Source organism: Drosophila willistoni, unplaced genomic scaffold (assembly GCF_018902025.1).
Source record: "Drosophila willistoni isolate 14030-0811.24 unplaced genomic scaffold, UCI_dwil_1.1 Seg209, whole genome shotgun sequence".
NCBI lineage: Eukaryota > Metazoa > Arthropoda > Insecta > Diptera > Drosophilidae > Drosophila > Drosophila willistoni.
This window is the reverse complement of record NW_025814176.1, coordinates 360,545-382,438: the sequence shown is the minus strand read 5'-3', so window position 1 is coordinate 382,438 and position 21,894 is coordinate 360,545. Positions and strand designations below refer to the sequence as shown.

The window sequence follows — 21,894 nt, the reverse complement described above, 5'->3', positions numbered from 1 at the left end:
CAACTGCTGTGCACTTCAAAAATAACCGTAATCCGAAACAATAATAACAAAAAAAAATAACAAACAAACCTTTTTACAAAAAACGGTTGAGAATACAAAATTAAAAAGATATAAATGAAGTAAGTAAGTCGTCTCGCCGACTTGGGTATACCATACACCAGGTGAAACATATTTAAAATTTAGAAAACCAAATGTATGTCTATTAAATTGTTTTATTATGCTCATACCATATGCTATCTCGCTCACTATACAAACACACGAGCACTCTAGCGCCGCCACTAGCCAACGGCCAATTCTGCCCTTATGGATCGCGTAGCAAAATACGTTCATACGCATATTTTGTATGTTTCTTGATTTCAATAAAATTTGGTAGTTTGGTTGAAATAGATAAGATTTATTAGTCTGCCAAATTTGATCACGATGGTCAAAAAATTGCAAGAGCCAATCGGTTTTTTCTAAATTATGGAGGCGGAAGTGGGCGTGGCAACATATTAAAATATATGTATTCTGCGCGCATACTAAGCCAATATACATACTAAATTTGGTGACTTTAGCTTTGTTAGTTTTCGAGAAAATCAGTTTTGTTTAATTTTCGGGGGCGGAAATGGGCGTGGCAAAATTTTTAAAAATTCAATATCTGCGCGTCTATTCATCTAGCTTACATACCAAATTTAATGTCGGTAGCTTACATAGTTTTTAAGAAAATCTGTTTTTTGTAAATTCCGGGGGCGGAAGGGGGCGTGGCAAAAATTTGAAACAAACTCGATAAGCGTACATACTACACGAGACTGCATACCAAATTTGGTGGCTCTAGCTCTTATAGTCTCCGCGATCTAGGTGTTCATACGGATAGACGGACGGACGGACGGACGGCCAGACGGACATGGCTAGATCGACTCAGCTTCTCATGCTGATCAAGAATATATATACTTAATGGGTTCGGAAACGTCTCCTTCTGTGCGTTATAAACATCTGACCAATTTTATAATACCCTCTTCAAGGGTATAAAAACAACAGTGACAGCGAGAGTATTTAGAGCTTTGCCACGACCCCTTCCGCCCCCGGAATTTACATAAAACAGATTTTCTTAAAAACTATGAAAGCTACTGACATTAAATTTAGTATGTAAGCTAGCTTAATAGATGCGCAGATATTGACTATTTAAAAAATTTGTCACGCCCATTTCCGCCCCCGAAAATTAAACAAGACTGATTTTCTCGAAAACTAACAAAGCTAAAGTCACCAAATTTAGTATGTATACTGGCTTAGTTTGCGCGCAGAATATATATATTTCAATACTTCCGCCTCCATAATTTAGAAAAAACCGATTGGCTCTTGCAATTTTTATACCATACACCTATAGGGTGAAATGGTATACTAAAGTCGCCAAAATGTATGTAACAGGCAGAAGGAAGCATCTCCGACCCCACAAAGTATATATATTCTTGATCAGGATCAACAACCGAGTCGATCTAGCCATGTCCGTCTGTCCGTCCGTCCGTCCGTCCGTCTATCCGTATGAACACCTAGATCGCGGAGACTGTAAGAGCTAGAGCCACTAAATTTGGTATGGAGACTCGTGTAGTATGTAGAGTGATCAAGTTTATTTCAAATTTTTGCCACGCCCTTTTCCGCCCCCGTAATTTGAAAAACTTGATTATCTCCCGTATTTTTTTACCTTATGCAATCAAATTTGGCACATTTAAATTTAATACTAATATCTAGCAAAATATTTGATCAAAATCGGACAAAAAACAGTCGAGTTATGCATGTAAACGTTTTTCCATAAGGCCGGAGTTGGCCGTTGGCTGGTGGGGGCGCTAGGGTGCTCGTATGATTGAGTAAGCGAGATACTAAGATATGCTTGTAAGAAGCATGTGAAAATGCATTTTTTTAATAAAGTTGAAATATTTGCTTTACTGGTGTATGGTATACCTAAGTCGGCAAGACGACTTACTTCCTTCATTTAATTATTCCAATCAAATTTGGCAGACTAATTAATCTTATCTATTTCTACCAAATTTTATAGAAATCGGATTAGAAACATGCAAAATATACGTATGAACGTATTTTGCTACGCGATCCATAAGGGCAGAACTAGCCGTTAGCTAGTGGCGGCGCTAGAGTGTCACCCAATGTGGTCAGGGATGAGTTGCAAGCAATCCAAGTCCAAAAACATATTCAGCGGTTTCGTTGTAGATGATTGAAAAGTATAACGCGAAGAAAAGTGACAGAAGGATGAGGAGAGATAAGCTGAGAAGGGTTGTCAAAAGATTGGCAAAGAACACGAAAAGGTTCGTGAAGAGAGTAGTTAGTTAGACATTTACTAAGGTGAATAGGAAAAAAGTTTCTGGTCCGACGTGAGGGAACACAAAAATATAGCGTATCTAGTAAATTAGAAGAAATGTCTTCACCGTTGACTAGTTTATGGAGAAAGAGAATTACAAATACAAGCCTACGGTTGTAAAGTGAAGAAGGATTAATAAGAAGAAGTCTGTCAGAATAAGAAGGTAGGCGAAGACTCGGGTCCCAATTAAAACAGAGTAACGCGAACTTAAGGAATTGCTTCTGAACCGATTCAATACTATGATGGAGAAACTCATATTGAGGGTTCCACACTGGCGAGCAATATTCAAGAGTAGGGCGAACTAACGAAGTGTATAAATCCTTTGTTACATAAGGATCATCAAATTCTTTGGCCCAACGTTTAATGAAGCCAAGAAGGCTGCATGCTCTATTGACAATTGAAGAAATATGAACATTAAATGAAAGTTTTGGGTCAAACATAACGCCTAAGTCTTTAAACGATGGTGTAATTTATTAACGTGTCACCAATCACAGAACGCATCGAGATCTGATTATAAGTACTGTTGGAAAGAAGGATCATTATAGGAATAACAAATCTTGACGTCATCCGCTCGCATGAGCACGCGTGAATGAGCCAAGGCCAAGGGCAAATCATTAATAAACAGGGTAAATAACAGTGGGCCCAGATGACTGCATTGGCGGGCATCTGAGGTAACTCGAACAGTTTTAGATATTGAGGAACGAAAAGACACCTTTTGGGTTCTGCCAAAAATATAGGATTTTGACCAAGCCTACAGTTTCGGAAAAGCCCATAATGTTAAGTTTCGTAAGAACCATAGAATGATCAACCGCATCGAAAGCCTTACTAAAGTCAGTATAAACAACATCAGTTTGACACTTTTTACGAAAGCCGTGATGTACAAGGGTGGTCAATTCTAAAAGGTTGGTAAGCGACGAACGACCTTTCATGAAGCCATGCTGACAAGGAGAAATAGTGGATCTGGATAGGTGTTGAAGGGAAGACGTAATAATTTTATTAGGGATGCAACTAGGTATATTATCAGGACCGGGAACGAAGGAAGACGTCATAGATGACAAGCTAGAGATAATACAGTCTTCAGTAATACTAGGAAAAAACATACAATTTAAATGTGGGATTGAAGAGGGATAGGGTGTGGGATCCGAAATAGTAGTAGAATAAGTCGACTGAATGAAATTAGCAAACAGATCTGCAATATCTGAATCATTATTAGCAGTCTGGTCATTAAGTCTGAAGGTGGAAGGTAGTAAATTAGAGCGTCTTTAGGAATTAACAAAGTTGTAAAATCTTTTGGGGTTCTTATAGAATTCAACCTTACAGCGAACGATATAATTATTGGAGCATTGACTATTTAAAAGACAAAATTGAGATTTGGCTATACAATAATTTGCATAGTCGAGTCGCGAACCAGTTTTTTTAAACCTTGTAAACTATCTCGATTTAATGTTACGGATATTACACAGCCTACGTGTGAACCAGACTGGCGCACTGGAAACGGTAGAGACATTCACAAAAGGAACGCATTTATCAATTAGAGAATGAGCAGAGCAGAGTAGAAAAAATTTACTGCACAATCTATATCACAGCACCCAAATAAATATAACCAATCAAAAGAGGAAATAAGGTTGTTAAGAAGATTGAAATTTGTTTTACGAAAACATCTACGATGAGAAACTGAGATGTTATTAAATTAATTAGTAACGGAGTTGTAAGAAATAATAACTTCAATGGTAGGGTGATAAGGATCTTCAGGCTTCACAAGGGGCTGTGTTTGAGATACAGAACTAACAGTGGGATCCGAGACAAAGACAAGATCGAAGATTCTTTTAGAAGAGTTAAGTAAAGAATTCAACTGACATAGCGGACTTTCCAGTAGGCTATCAAGAAAAACATGTTGAGATGAAGGAATTAAGAAAGATAGATTATCATCAAGAAGCGTAGAAATATTAGGCAAGTTAAGATTACCTAAAACTATAAGGGAATCACGATCTTCAAGACGACTAAAAATAGGTTGGAAAGCATCAGCATGGTGCATATAGGTCATGATATCAGAAGCTGGAGGAATATATGAACAAGAAATATATAAGCTAAAGTTAGAACATGTAACTTCAATGCAAATAAAATCAACACCTAAGGGCAGATCAATCGGCACAACACTTGAGCACAGATTCGAGTTGACAGCAATGAGCACTCCACCGCCATGACGACCAACACGATCAAGCCTATAAGAATTAAAGTTATTAGAAAGAATTTCGTTATCCAAAACAGAGGAGTTGAGCCAAGAACAAGCTAATATATCAGCCGAAAAGGTTTGGCTATCACAGAACAGTTTCGAGAGCTTGGTAAGAAGTCCTCTTACATTTTGATATTTTATGCAAAGACTAGACATTATTTGTTTTTTGAAGCAGAAGATGAATTAGGAAGGTGGACAGGCAATGGACGGGAGCGCTTATTGGACGCATACTCGTGTACAGCTAGGCCCTCGGTCAAAAATTAGGGTCTACCATAGCTGAGAAATATTCATTTGGTATTCCAATTTTAAAAGAGGAAATCTTTTGCCACACTACACATCTGTCTTCTCTGCCGAAATAATCGCAATCGCAGAAGCAATAGACATTTTTTAAAACAAAAATGGGGAAAATATTGCATATGCTCGGATTCCTCATTCGCTATAGACGCGACAAGAATCATAAACAACAGTGAATATTACAGCTCATATATACGTAACACCTTACAAAAAACATTACCAAAATTCAAAGTACTCTGGATACCAGGGAATGCAGGAATCGCAGGAAACGAGAAAGCAGACAACGCTGCAAAAAACGCAGCCAAAGAATCACTTTTAACCAAAGACAACCATAACATAAAGGACATACTGAAATACATCAAAACCAGAGGGCCGGGCTAACTTTGACCGCGTCAAAGTTTGTATACCCTTGCAAGTTTTTTGTGTAAAAGGTCTAATATTTGCGAAAGAACGGCTTAGGAAATAACGAAGATATTGATCAAAGTCACTGTTCACCACCGATTGTTCCTATGGAAGCTATATGATATAGTAGCATGACATTGCTTCAAAAGTAACGAAGTTATTGACAAAAGTCACTGTATTCAACCGATCGTTCCTATAGGAGCTATATGATATAGTCACCCGATCTTGATCAAATTTGGCACAGTCGTTTACAGGCGTAATAAACTCTCTAATATTAAAGTTCGTGACAGACGGGCGGACATGGCTATTTGAACTCGTCTCGTCGTGCTGATCAAGAATATATATACTTTATATGGTCGGAGATGCTTCCTTCTATGCGTTGCACACTTTTGACCAAAATTAATATACCCTTTTTGCAAGGGTATAAAAATGCAAGACTATATAAACGTTAACATTAGCCCAGGCCCTCTGGTTTTTGTTTTTGCTTTGCACTTTTTGTTGCTATTTGCATTTGCCATTGATTTTCGTAATGGAAAGCTAGCTAAATGCAATAAATTTTTAGATGTTTAAAAAAATTTGAGTAAGTCTAAAACTTATTCTATTACGGTCCAAAATTATATTACGGAATGTGCGGATGTGCTGAGTAATTGTTTGACATGTGCCAAAAACATGTACAGCTGCGAGAAAAAAAATAATAGCATGTTATCGGGGCTCCTGTATTTTCGATACAAGGTTTTGCTACTTTAGGTGGAATTCGGAGTATTCAATCCATTATTTTATGTTCTTCTTCAGTTAACTCTTGCAAATGCAAACGGACGAAGCCTTTAGGCTCGCACTATTCTTATTTCTAATTTGGACGAGATATTTTTTCTGATATTTATTCACCTTTTAATGCATTTGAAACTGCAGCTCTCCAGCTATAATGTTTCTGATCTGAATCCTCTTCTCAAAAGTCATGTGCTTACCCCGGCCCATTTAAATCTGCAAATCGGAATACTTTAATGAATCTTATGTTGCGAACACTTAACACATGACATAGAGTAAAAAAAAACAACCTTCTAGCAATTGTTTAAGTTTCCTGCAAAGAAAAATTTACTACTATTATTTTGCTCGCTCTAAGTTTGGCAATTAAGCTTAAAAATGAAGTACCAAAAAAGTTAAGTCATCAAATGAGATTACAATGTAACGGACTTGTGTAAGACATTACTGATAACGGTACTTAGAGGTAAACAGATCAGAACATTCTCTTGCATGAAAGCGATACTATTTTTTTTGCTCGCAACTGTAAATATAAATAATGAAATTTAGGTGAATATGTTATTGAATGAAAACTAAAACATGCTAAAAAGATAAATTAAATGAAGTTTTCATTTGTCTTTGGGACAATTCGCAAATATTCCATCGATAATGTCGCCTTTACGTTTGAAATTTCAAAGCGACATCGGATGAATGTATGTATACATATATCAGGGCCACGCATACACATGCAGTATGTGTGCCTTTTCTGTTGAGTTTGAGCAATGATGTAGTAGGCTACTTACAGCGCTGTCGGCAGCGTTCAAGCATAGCCGATGCATTAGAACTATAACTTGTGTTTTATTTATCCGTTATTATTGAATTTTCAGGATATAATGTATTACAGGCAAATCTATCTCATTAGTAAATTTGGTAAAAATAATACCCTTTCTTTCGTTTCGAGTCTTGGTATCTTACCCAGGTTATTGAATTGCATTAATAACTGTGAAATCGGACGGACGGACGGACGTACGGACGGCTCAGCTTCTCCTGCTGATCAAGAATATACATATGTATGTATACATAATGGGGTCGGAAACGTCTCATCTGCGTTTCAAACATCTGACTTATTTTGTAATACCGTCAATGAAAAAAATAAGCATATATGTACATACATATATGAACGAGAATCATTAGTTCAATTTATCTCTAAGCAGACGCTAAGATTAAATTGGAAATATGTACTTATATGGTATACAGTTTCCCTTAGTTGTACTAATCGTACTGAGGTACTCCGATTCCACAGCCAAAGTAAACTTTAAAAAACTACATATAAATAAACATTAAACTTTTAACATTATTGTAAAATCGCATAAAATTAGAATTATGTATATGTACATGTATATGTAATATTGACCATAACTTGTGTATGTAATTATGTACATACATACATAAATATGTATATTAATGTAAAACTAAAAATATTAACTGAAAAATACCATGGTTTATTTTATTTTCAGTTCATCAACGCCCACTTATTAATTCTTAAAATAATATTCAGACAGAAATATACATACATACATATGTATATACATACATATCTATATACATATGCAAACATTTATAAACATACATACATACATGTATGTACATACATAAAACAAAAAGATTTCTTTTTCATATTGTGGAGTTTCGTAGTTATGTTGTAGAATCAGGAATATGTAGGTACATACGCATGTACATATGTGTACATAAGTTCATACATATGTATGTAGATATATGTATACACATACATACATATGTAGGTATATACATATGTACATATTAAAACGTGAATATACATACATAACTCAATCTTACTTTTATGTATGTACATATGTGTACGTATTTTAACTAAATTGGTTTATTTTTACCTGTAATGCAAATTTCATCAAGTATTATAGATAATAATTAGGCCCGAGTAATCGCACTGAATTTTTATGAAATATTTTAAGCGTACATAGCTACATACATATGTATATACATATGAATATATTGCTTTTTATAAAAAAACAAGAACAATTTTTCAATGAATCCAAATACATGTACGTATGTTTATGTTTATGTACATATGTATGTATGTATATCATTGATTCATAGTATGACTTTTTCGGCCTAGCCGCAGTTTGATTTATGTATGTACATACATATTTAATATAATGGTAAAACTATGCACAGAAAAACTTTTTTATCGGGCGCGCGTGATTGGATATTAAACGTCTAAAGCTTAATAAATGACTGACTGAAAAACGAAACATGGTTGACGGACTCAACGAATGTATGCATACAACAACAAGGTAAAATTCGCTTTGCAGGCGGCAACGACGACAAAAATACCCTCCATTTACAACAGCAACTATGATTTTGGCTCTGGGTGCGAAACGCATTCAAAGGTTGGTGTAAGTAGAAAAGTAATTTAAATTATTGTTCAATGTTTTTAATCCAAACCATAACTTTCAACGTGTCATTTTTCAACGAATATAAAATCTAAAATACAGAGAGCTTAAAAAATAGTTTACTTAGAGACTGACCACTTTCCCATCTTAGTGCAGTGGACCTCAAACTGCTGGACAACAGTATGCAGATTAGACGTCTGAAAAGAAGTCACCCACTTGACCTGCCATTTAGACCAGAGACGGACCGGTGACTCCACCCCCATTTCATGATTACGTTTAAAAACTTTTTGCTTATTGTCCATTTAGGATAGATTGCAAATAAAAACCAGAGGGCCGGGGCTAACTTCGACCAAGTCAAAGTTTGTATACCCTTCCAACTTTTTTGGTAACTCTTTCCTAACCTATAGCCAATCAAAGTCATCAAAGTGGAAAAACGTTTTATCTAAAAAGGCGAAAGAACGGCCTTCAATCTTAGCATAGGAATAACGAAGTAATTGATCAAAGTCACTGTTTTCGACCGATCGTTCCTAAAGAGCTATATGCTATAGTCACCCGATCATGATCAAATTTGGCACTGTCGTTTATAGGTGTACTAAACTCACTACCAGAGGGCCGGGGCTTACTTCGACCGCGTCAAAGTTTGTATACCCTTGCAAGTTATATACTACCTGTGCACTATATACAAATTTCAGCTCTGTATCTCTTACGGTCTAGGAGGAGTTTGCGCTGATCCAGACGGACAGACGGACATACGGACGGACGGACATCTCGTGTCGTCGTGTTAATCAAGAATATATACACTTTATATGGTCGGAGATGCTTCCTTCTATTTGTTGCACACTTCTGACCAAAATTAGCATACCCTTTTTGCAAGGGAATAAACCAAATTGATTTTACATTATGCAAGGGTATAATGAAAGTCATACTTTGAGAAGTATGACTGGTTGAGACCATAACATTGAGATATCTGCATCGTAGTACTTACATCTAAATACATACGTATAATATATATACATACATAGATAAGTAACTGCATTTGGATTAGTTGCTAGTTAATATATATATATATGTAAATAGTAAATATCTAAATAGTTCATTTTGCGTTTGGTAATAGTATTAATACATTATTCAAAGTGCCTTATTTTGATGGTCGTTTTAAAGCAAGAACAACAACAATTTTCATCAAAAAATATCAAAGAAGCTAACTTCGGCTGTGCCGAAGTTTGTATACCCTCACAGTCCTTGGCCATAATATTTTTACATGTTCTAAGTTTTTTCTCTGTAACTCAATTCATCAAACGTAATTTCCACTTCTTGTTCTTCCTCTTTCCTATCCCCTTTTACATGCATGCCGCGATTGGCACACAGTTTATGTAGCGAATGATTCGAGCAATGACGTAGTAGTCTGTTAGCAGCACTGCCAGCTGTAACTTTTGTTCTAATTATCTGATCAGATTTAAATTTTAGGATCTGAGGTTTTATATCCAATACTATCATATTGGTAAATTTCATGGAGATACCACAATTTCTTTACCCATGTTTCTTTTAGAGCTATATGATATAGTGGTTCAATCCTGAAGTATCAAATCCCAAGTTTTATCCCAATAGCTCTTAAAATCGCTGAGTAAAACGCGTGCGCAACGACGGACGGACAGACGTACATGGCTATACCGACTCAGCTTCTCATGCTGATCAAAAATATATACAATTTATGGCGTCGTAAACGCCTCTTTCTGTGCGTTACAAACATCTGACCTATTTTATAATAAAAGGGTATACAAATTAAGGTGGTGAAATGAGGACTAACAAAATTTGCTTAGTTGGTTTTTATACCCTTGCAAAAAGGGTATATTAATTTTAGTCAGAAGTGTGCAACGGATAGAATGAAGCATTTCCGAGCATATAAAGTATAAATATTCTTGATCAACATGATGAGACGAGTTCATATAGCCATGTCCGTCCGTCCACCCGTCTGTCCGTCCGTCTGGATCAACGCAAACTTCTCCTAGACCGTTAGAGCTACAGAATTGAAATTTTGCATGTAGGCTTGTATATAGTGCATAGGTTGTATATATCGGATTCAGCCGAATCGGACAGTGACCCATAGCTCCAATAGAAACGATCGGTGGAAAACAGTGACTTTTTCACTTTCTTCGTTATTTCCTATGCTCAGATTGTAAACAGTTCTTTGGCAAACATTCGACTTTTTAGATAAAACGGCTCCGGCCCTCTGGTTAAATGAACATATTGGGACAAATATTGGGGAATCTAATTAAAAAGAATTTCTTAATTGCCACAAACCACGAAAACATAAATAATACTTTCTAATATAAAACCAGATGGTCGTGGCTAATTTCGACCGAGTCAAAGTTTGTATACCCTTGCTAATTTTTTGGTAACTCTTTCCTTACCTATAGCCATCAAAGTGGAAAAACGTTTTATCGAAAAAGGCGAAAGAACGGCCTACAATCTTAGCATTGAAAAGCACGAAGTTATTAATCAAAGTCACTGTTTTCCACCGATTGTTCCTATGGGAGCTATATGATATAATTACCCGATCTTTATCAAATTCGGCTCAGTCATTAACAGATATAGTAAACTGACAAATATATAATTTGAAAGCAATCGCGTTAAAAGTAACGAATTTATTGACAAAAGTCACTGTTTTCGACCGATCGTTCCTATGTGAGCTATATGATATAGTCACCCGATCTTGATCAAATTTGGCACAGACGTTTAACTCTCTAATATTAAATTTCACGACAATCGCTTTAAAAATAACGAAGTTATTGAGAAAAGTCACTGTTCGTGACTTTGCGGTTTGTATGGGAGCTATATGATACAGTGGTGCGATGCGGTTGAATCCGAGATATACAACCCCTGCAGTATATACAAGCCTATATGCAGAATTTCAACTCTGAAGCTTTTACGGTCTAGGAGGAGTTTGCGTTGATCCAGACGGACGGACAGACGGACGGACGGTCGGACGGACATGGCTACATGAACTGAATATAAAAAGTTATTGGTCTGGGAGGAGTTTGGGTTGATCCAGACAGAGATGCTTCCTTCTATGCGTTGCACACTTCTGACCAAAATTAATATACCCTTTTTGCAAGGGCATAAAAAAGGAAAATGTACATATATATAAAACAAACACTAGGTACAATGGACAGCGGAGGGCAAATCCCTCCCAAAAAAGGGGGGTAGTGTGAGGAACATTATAGATAATAATAATGTCCCACACAACAAGCAAGCAGCAACACAACCCAAACGCTGCAATGGTATAGATATAATATACAGTCGACACACAAACCATCGGAGTCGCGATCAAAGCGTACGATATACGCGCATGCACCATTGGGACCGGTCGAACTCAATCGAAGCATACGATATACGATCAAACTCAAGTATGGCTGATCGAACCATAAACAACCGCTGACGAATTTCGTCCAAGCGGGAAGATGCGTGTGAGGCGTAACACAAGAAATCGGCTACACCCAAAAAACTAAAGCGCGAGTGAGACGAATCGTGAGGGCATTGGGCTCATAACGAGACCCAAAGAGCAGAGTGGGAAAGGTAATAAGAGAAATGCATGCTCTTGTCTAGCATGCGTGGGGCCAATGGAGCGAGATAAGGGAGAGCGGACACACGTACACTATGCGTGTACGAGAGAGAGTACCGGTGGCTAGTGCAGGTGCTCTCCGACTGCGCTGCTCATCAGAGCCAAGCGTGTTGAGATCGGGCGAAACCGAAGCTCAAAGAGAGCAAAAGTGAGGGCCAAGCAAGCCCAGGAGGCGGGTGCGGGGTGCATCGTGTCCAAGACAAACGCAAGCGAGTGCGGCTTGTGGGTATGTGAGGGGAATATACAAGTCGAAGAAGGGGAAATGAACCAATGTTCATTCGACTTGTTCTCAATATAAAAGCCCATATCTGGTGGATTATGCGCGATATGATTAAACTAGATACTAGCATGTAAAATAATCGTACTAATTAATATAAAATATAGACTAAGTTAATTATAGTACAGACGTATTTGAATATGTAGGTTACTATATGGGAGAAAAGAGCAAAGCTGGTATGACTGATGGATCAGGGGAAGCGACGGGCAACGGTAGCGCCGGCAGAGAAGATAAGGCATAAGGAAATCAATGAGAGGAGCTGGGCAGCCAATGGGAAGGCGCCGCAAAGGAGAGAAAGGGACAGATGCCGGCAGAGCGACCGAGACGCTATGTGGGCAAGAGAGAGAGAAAGGGACAAGAAACGGATGGGCGCGCAGACGCAAAGAAAGTGGACATATCCGCGCCAAGGATTTGCAGGACTTTCACCACGCATAGCAACAAGTAAATGCGTGGGTCAAAACAGAGGGCCGATGGAAAAGTACCAGCTGTATAGCGGTACAACACCAATCAATTCCTGAGGCCGTGGGAGCTGCCGATATAAAGGCAACACCCATCAAGGAAATCATCAAGTCAACAAATCGTGATCTACCAAAATTACGGTCCTGCTGCACAGCCACAGGATTTATCCTGGAGGCCACGAGCACGCAAAGACCATCCTAAAAACACGGCTAAAGGCACTGAGGTGGAAACAACATCCCTAGAAGATCAGGCTACGCCAGGAACGTGAAAGAAAGGTTATAGGATCTATCCTAGGGCCAATCAACGTGTCTGCGAGTTTGAAATAGTAACCAGCGGAGACATAAGGAACAAGAGAAGGACTGGAGCAAGCAGCAAGGGACCCAAACCACAATCAGCGTTGTCCAAGTTCGGGACTTCTCCAGAGAAATTAGTCATACCCCGCCGAGCCCAAAATATTATAAATAAATACGTACTTTCAAACCATTAATTAAACAAAGGTGTTCTAATTTCACCAGGGCACAAAAAAATTTTCTTGTGCCGAACCTAGCCGAAGAGATATTGGAAATTTACCATGGGACGAGAAAGGATTTTTACAATATTTTTTTCCCAATTCATCATACACCATAAAACATTACTTCACTATTTGGAATATAAAATAATAAAGTAAATCGTCTTGTCGACTTCGCCATACCATGCACCAAGGGAAACAATTATTTAAAATTTTGCAAACCGTATGTACGTCTGTATACATATTGTCACTCATCGAAGTCGGTCGTCTTTTTTTTGCGCTCTCGCCTAATTACTGTCTTTCATTCTTTCGTGAAGCTAATTTATAATATTCAATTTAAATTCATTGCCTTACCAATTTTTAATAATTCGCTATACTCATCGCGAAGCTTGGGTTTAATTTACTAACATTTATATATATTAATATCAAAACTTTAACAAACGCAAATATAATTTTGTTGTTGCGTTGCTTAGTTTTTGATTTCGTTTTATTTTTTGCTCCCACCCGCGCTCTCAATTTACAGTTCACATTTTGTTTTTGTTTGTGTGGTGTTGGTGCTCTCTATTCTTTTGTTTTCGCTATGTATGTTCTTGGGTTTGTGAAACGATGGTCAAAATTCTGTATAGATCTTTAATCCGTCCTATCTTAGAGTACGGATCTTGCATATGGTCACCTCAATATGAGACGCACCAAAGTAAAATTGAATCTGTTCAAAAGCAATTTTTGTATTTGCTCTTCGCGGTCTAAATTGGGATCGCAATGTCAATTTGCCATCATACTCCAGTAGGCTTTGTTTAAGCAATCTTCCTTCTTTAATTAATCGTAGAGTATTGCTATCTTTATTCATAAACTTTTAATACTGAGCTTTTGAACCAGTTAAACCTATCTGTACCCCGTAGACCTACTAGAAATTTTATTCCTCTATCGATCATCAACGTTCTCGAGGAAGACGGACGTGTTTTTTTTAAGCTCCCGCGTTTTAACTGATTTTATAATTTTTTTTTTGTTTTATCGGCATGGCGATCGAAAATTATAATTATAATATTAAATATAACTTACACCATATCACTCGTTTGCGTTTTTGTGTGTTTGTGTTAATAATTTTTAACAACCTTAATTCTGTTAAAACCTTTGTTGGTTTTTTTCTTTTCTTTCTCTCCCCTTCCCACCTTTTTTTCTTTCTTGTAAATCACAAGCAACGCTCATTTGTTGTTGTCTTGCAATTTCTGTGAGTTCTTGTTGCAGTGTTTTTGTTTTTGTGATTTCTAGCTCCCGCGCTCGAGCTCTTTAACTTTTTTATACCCTTGCAGAGGGTATTATAAAATTGGTCAGATGTTTGTAACGCACAGAAGGAGACGTTTCCGACCCCATAAAGTATATATATTCTTGATCAGCATGAGAAGCTAAGTCGATATAGCCATGTCCGTCTGTCCGTCTGACCGTCTGACCGTCTGTCCGTCTGTCCGTCGGTGCGTACGCGTTTTACTCAGCCATCTTAAGAGCTATCGGGATGAAATTTTTTTTGGGAGCTTTTTTTTACCCGGGTGAGATAAAGTATGAAAATCTTTGGGATCGGACCACTATATCATATAGCTCTAGAAGAAACATTTTTGCAAAAATTGGAGTATCCCCATGAAATTTACCAATATGATAGTAATAGATATAAAATCTCAGATCCCAAAATTTGAATCTGATCCGATAAATAGAACACAAGTTACAGTCAATATAAATCGGTTCAAACGCTGCCGGCAGCGCTGCTTGCTGCCTACTACTGCCATCATCAAATCAACAGAGCACACGCATACACACACAGACGCAACGCTACATGAACTGTATGTGTATGCGTGCCGTGCTTTGCTTAGAAAATGATGGAAGAAGAAAAACTTGTGGTAAAAAGAGAAATAATATTTTGTTTGTGTATTGATGAATTGAGTTGCAGGGAAAGAAATTTCAAAAAGGAAAAATATTATTGCCAAGTATACTGCAAGGGTATATAAACTTCGGCATAGCCGAAGTTAGCTTCTTTGATATTTTTTTCTCGTTTTCGTTTCACTCGTCGCCGTTATTTGCACTCATACTGCTGTTGTGTGTCTGTAATTTAGACTCTATAGTGCTCTCTTTATCTTTTAACCCTTGTGCACCCTCAATATCTCTCTTTCTTATTATTTCTGGACCTCAGAGTGAGTTATATATTTTAATACCAATACATATCTCATTTTTATTTGTTTGGTTACTAATTCATCTAATTAACTCATAATGCCTGTCTGTTCGGTTAAAAATTGTTTGCAGCCCGCCCCACCCCTGAATAGTTTTATTTACTGTTGGTTGTGTAAAACTACAGTACATGTTAAGTGCGCCGGCTTTACATGCAGGGTGAAGGATCTTTTAGATCAAAAAATGGGTCTCAAATGGGGATGTGAGTCATGCCGTATCGTGGAAGATGAAATGGAACTTTTCATGCGGCAAACAAAGGATAACCTGATGAGTCTGTCCGCCAGTTTTCTTAAACTCTCGCAAGAGTTTAAAGCTGTCGAGTCTCAGTTTAGTAGTTTAACGCTACTGACTGACTCTCGAAAGCGTAAGAAGGTAGGAGAACAGACTTCTGATTTGTCCTTGTGTTTGCCGGTCTCCACATCTATATCGGTTCCGACTCAACCAATGCAAACTCCAATTCCGCAGACGATGTCTGTAGTGTCCGTTTTGTCTGGGCAAGAATCTACACCCATGGATTTTGCCGATAGGAATTCTAGTGATAGTAGTGCCGGAGTGCCACTTGTTGCAACTGATGCTACAATTAATGCGGTAGCTGATGCAATACCTGCAACCATTGGTTGCGAGACTTCTCCCTGATGCTACATCGGATGATGTCATGGCCCACATTCGGGCTAAACTGAATGTCTCCAATATATCAATAGAAAAGTTCAAATTTTCATATTCTAGAGAAATTTCATCTTTTAAAATCAGTTCCAATTGAGTTCTTTGACTGTATCTGCAGTTCTGGCTTCTGGCCGAAAAGCTTAATTGTGAAGGAGTTTACATCCAGAAAAAGAAAGACACGGGGCCAAACAAGAATTCCTTCACATTCTATTCCTCTTTCTTCCTCATCTATTCCCACTCCTTCCTTGTAAACTCTTTGTAGATAGTCTGTCTTTTGATTTTGACCTAATTGTCTTTACTGAGACTTGGTTAAAACCTGACGTTTTTGACGCCACAGTTCTACCCTCTAATTTCAATATTTTTAGACGTGATCGTACTGATCGTAGGGGTGGTGGAGTTCGTATTGCTGTAGATTCCGCCCTATCATCGGATCTGATAACAATACCTGTCTCAAGTACTATCGAATTTATATGCGTTAAGGGATCTTTTATTCGTTTTTCCATTTTTGTTACCTGTTCTTACATTCCGCCCCAATCGGAATGGCCAACATATTTACTACACTTAGATTCTATTAAATTTATACTTGAACTACTTTCTGACAGAGACTTATTAATTGTCCTTGGGGACTTTAACCTGCCCACTATGACTTGGTCAACAGTTAATGGTAGCAAAACGTTGCTGCCCTCTGGGGGTCATGATTTTATTGATGGTCTGCTTGAGCTTTCGTTGGCCCAGCTGAATTCGATTTCTAATACATACGTCTGGCAGATTTCTGGATCTGATTTTTACTTCTGATCCTAGCTTTTGTGAAGTATCTATCAACTTTAGAGTTATCTATTGAGTTTCCCAGCCGCGAGCCCATCTTCGAGTGTGATCCTACGGTACGCACCCGATGTTTTCGGAAGACTGACTTTGTCGCACTAAACAATGCCTTTCTTAATACCGAATGGACTAATTTATACACTTGTACGGATATGAATTCCGCCATTTCTTTATTTTATACCACTGTTGACTCGATCTTTAATGACTGTGTACCCCTAGTGTCTCCTGTGGTGATGGAAAAATCACCATGGTTTACGCGGGGGCTGTCAAAACTGAAGATTCTTAAGTCTAGGTATTACAAAAAATATAAAGTCACGGGTCTATCATCGGATCTGTCTCGTTACTTGGTTGCTAAATCGAATTTTATTGTTTCTAATTCTAAATGCTATAATAATTACTTACAACGTTGCAAGTTGCAATTCTCCGAAAATCCTAAAGAGTTCTATATTCTCGTGAACTCAAAACGAAATTCTATCTCCCTTCCATCGTTTGAATGATTCGGCCTCTTCTGATCAATCTATTTCTAATTTATTTGCTAACTTCTTCTCGACTAAGTACATATCTACTAAGTACAACTCTAGTCAGATTTATCCATATCCTATAACGAAATCCAACTGTATTCATATTATAACGCAAAGTTCGGTAGCTAAGGAACTAATGACGATTAAGCCGTATACTCACCGGGCCCAGACGGTATTCCCGCTTGTGTCCTGAGGTTCTGTGCGGAGTCATTGTGCTCGCCTTTACTTAAGAGGTTAGGTTAAACGGGTGAAAAAAAGAATTATTGCTGTGCGGCCAGTATACAATTTAGGAAAAAACTTTTATTACACACAGATTGAGGGTACCTTAAAGAATATTTTTTGAAAAAAAAAAATTTTTTTAAAAACAAAATGGCGGAGATATGGGCCGTCAAGTGCCACCATGATTTCTAAATCCTTGCAGGTGGGGTGTCAAATTTCTCGGCTAGACATCACCCGAAAAATCCAAAAAAAAAATCTTGTTATTCAGGAAGGCTATGGCTATCCGCCCACGTAGGATTTTTTTTTAACATTTTTTTTTTGGCAAAATGGCGGCTGTTTGAAAGAAAAACGCTCTTTTTCGTAGAACATTTTTGGCTAAAAAAATTCATAACTTCCAAACAGGACCTTAAATCAAAATCCTACGTGGGCGATTTGAGCCAAATCGATCCAGTAGATTCGGAGATATTTGACACCCCGGTTCAAAAAAAGTAGTTTCGAGAAAAACGCAAAAGAAAAAAATAATTTTTAAATTAAATTTATTCGACTCGGACGCGCTCACTTCTAAACGCTGTAACTTCGGAACTAATTCGAATACCGATATGATGTAAAGCGTAAAAGATTCTTAAAATTATAGAGAATTTTTAGAGCCAACAAAAAAAATCGTTTTTTTTTTTCAGTGGTGGCGTAACCCCTTAAGCTTTTTGAGTTGTCCGTTACACTGTCCGAGTTTCCAACTATATGGAAGGATTCGTTTATTTTACCTCTTCACAAATGTGTCAATAAATCCGACGTCACTAATTACAGAGGAATTTCTAAATTGTCAGCGATACCTAAACTGTTTGAGAAAATTATGACGTCTCAAATACAGCATTTATGTAAATCTATTTCTTCGCCATACCAGCATGGGTTTCTCAAGAATAGGTCTACCACAACTAACCTTTTACAGTTTACATCTTTTGTAATCCAAGGTTTTAAGAAACAAAAGCAAATTGATGTTATATATACGGATTTCAGTAAGGCTTTCGATTCGGTAAACCATGCCTTACTATTACATAAACTGAATTTAGTTGGCTTTCCGGAGGCTCTGCTTGCTTGGATTTCACAATATCTAAGCAATAGGAGGCAGAGGGTTCTTTTTAGGTTCTCTCTTTCTAAAATCATTTGTGTTGAATCGGGAGGGCCACAGGGCAGTCATCTTGGCCCATTATTATTTACCATTTTTATTAATGACCTCCACACCGTTCTTTTAAATTCCAGAGTTCTTATGTATGCCGATGATGTAAAAATCGCTAATCGCATCGTAGACTCTCTCTCATGTCATACCTTGCAAGCTGACCTGAATGCTTTTCAGGGGTGGTGTAGGACTAACTTGTTATCTCTAAACTGTTCTAAGTGCAAAGTTATGTCTTTTTATAGAGGTTCTCCCCAATTACCGAGTTACTTTTTAAATAATTTCCCGTTAGAAAAAATTAATAATACTTCCTTGGTTGTAAAAGATTTGGGGATCTTAATCGACCACAAACTTAGTTTTAATCAGCATATATCGACTACTGTTAGTAGGGCTAAGAGTGTTCTTGGCTTTATAAAGCGCTGGTCGAACGAGTTCAAGGATCCATATATTACCAAAATACTTTATACTTCTTTAGTCCGCCACATATTAGAATATGGATCTTGTGTTTGGTCTCCTCAATATGAGTTTTATCAAAACAAATTAGAATCTGTACAAAAACAGTTTTTACTCTTTGCCTTTCGTGATTTGCGCTGGGATCCAACTGTACAACTTCCATCTTATTCTAGTCGACTTCAGTTAATTAACCTTCCTTCTTTAACTAATCGTAGAACAATGCTTGGTGTAACTTTTCTTTACAAACTTTTGAATGGTGAGATCATGGTGAGTGAGCCAAATTAACATTTCTGTTCCATCTAGAAGGACCCGCAATTTCACACCGCTTATACTTCCCACTTGCACAACTAACTTTTCTATCATGAACCTTTTCGTATACTATGTAGTGACTACAACTTTGGCACGTTATCGGTTCCGAAACATCGCGTCCGGGTATAAAAACTGCGATCTTGTCCTTCCTCGCTCGTAATTAGTAATCATCTTTATTTTAACCTATCCTGTTTTCTTTTTATATGTAACCTATTATCTCATTACATTTAATATTTTCTATTTCTCTAGTTTAATTTATGTTTATATATGTAATACGCCTATGCCCTTAGGTCGGAGTGGGTAGAGGTTGTAACACTAACTTTACTTAGGGTCATTCGTAACAGGCCCGGGCCTGGTGTCATATGGGCCACTTGTTCGTACTGAGCGTTGTACGACTACGTCTATATATATATATCCTTAAAACACTGTAGTTCTAACTATTCTTTGCATGAACCTTTTCGAGTCCTATGTTTTATTACAATCTTCTGTATCCCGTAATCAGATCAGAAGCCTCTCTTTTTTTACGATTATGCGTGTTTCTAATACAATTTTGTATATCGTTAATTAAAATAAAAAAATTCTCAATTTTATTACGATAAGCAATAAATTATTTTTTTCTAAATTACTAAACAAATCTACGTACCAAATTTGCACACTTTATCTTTGTTAGTTTTCGTGAAATTCAGTTTTATTTGACTTTCGGGGGCGGAAGTGGGAGTGGAAATAAACTCGGTCACTATACATACTACACGAGTCTACATATCAAATTTGGTGGCCCTGGTTCTTATGGTCTCCGAAATCTAGGTGTTCATACGCACAGACGGACGGACACACATGGCTGGATTATCTCGGCTGTTGACGGCTGACTTCGGAAAAGCTTCCTTATGCCTGTTCCATACATTTTGGGTGCATGGTTAAAAAAAATGCATAAGAACAGTATTTTAGTCTGAGTAGGTCCGTAATGGCTTACCGACCAGACTAGTTCAATCATTTAGCAATCGCACATAATTAAAAATTATACAATACTAAACCCTAAAATCATACTTGGGATTCGCATTCGAATCATAGCAATCCTTTGTCTTACATTCTATCTTATTCGATTTGGTTAAGAGAAGGAAAATAAACTAATGAAATGATTTTATTTGACAAACTGTTGTGGATATATATTAGAGGGCTGCATGAATGGAAGCAAAGTCAAAGTCAAATGAATCCATTCGAATTGAATTCAAATAAATGAGTGACAACTACACAATGAAATTAATGAGTGTGAGTTTGTACTTGTCATATCTCGCAAAATACGTAACTCTGTTTAATGAAAGGCAATGAATTGAGTGTCAAAACATCGAATTGTACTAAGGCACTCGAATCATTAGAATTATTCGAATTGACTCATTTTTATTGGGATGTTTAAAAGCAACAAAGACTAATTATTTTATCAAAAATGTATGGAAAATAATGGCGAAATGGGGGCTATTAAAATTAAAATATGCTATACACCAAAAACTTAAGGACACAGTTTTGGATTTGACAATTTGGGACAAATTTTGTAAAATCTATTTTTTCTAAATTAGATTCCTAGTTGCCACGAACCGTGAAAACATAAATAAGGCTTTCTAATATATTATAAAAAAAAATTATATTCTTTAATCCATCATGTACACAATGGATCTACTTTTTAATATACTTCACTATTTGGAAAAAAAATTCTTCTCTATCTCTGTAGGGGGTTTGAACCCGATAACAACAGTATTGTAGTCTGAGTAGGTCCCCACTGAGCCACTAACCACTCTAGTTTTTTAGTTACAGTAATCACATATAGTTAAAAAATATACAATACAAATAAATACTAAATACTAAAATCAGAATTGGAATTCGAATGCATTCGAATCATAGCAACTCATTGACTCACTTTCTAACTCATTCAATTCGTTTTGTTTCGTTTGAATGTTGTGCGACTGATTTTTACGTCGCACACTCATTTAGTTGAAGTCGATTTTCAAAGTCATTCAACTCATTTATTTGGTTTTAAATGTTGTTAACTCGAATTGATTTTTCTATCATTCATGCAGCTCTCTAATATATATGAGATCTTAGAATATATAAGACGACAATTGTTCTTAAAAATACTGACCCACGTTTTCGGGGGTTGAAAATTGTTTTTTTTTTGCTGTTAATTACTGATAAGTTTTATTTACAAAAATGCAATTAAC

The 21,894-nt window shown here is 37.0% G+C and overlaps 1 protein-coding gene across 1 annotated transcript in view; it reads right to left on the bottom strand.

Annotated features, from left to right (window-relative positions):
- LOC124461123 overlaps positions 1-8,030 on the bottom strand; it is a 201,113-nt gene extending 193,083 nt beyond the window's left edge. The window contains exon 1 of the mRNA XM_047012681.1: positions 7,925-8,030. The gene's annotated coding sequence lies outside the window, so the exon portion shown is untranslated. The remainder of the gene's footprint in view (positions 1-7,924) is intronic.
- Between the last annotated feature and the right edge of the window lie 13,864 nt (positions 8,031-21,894).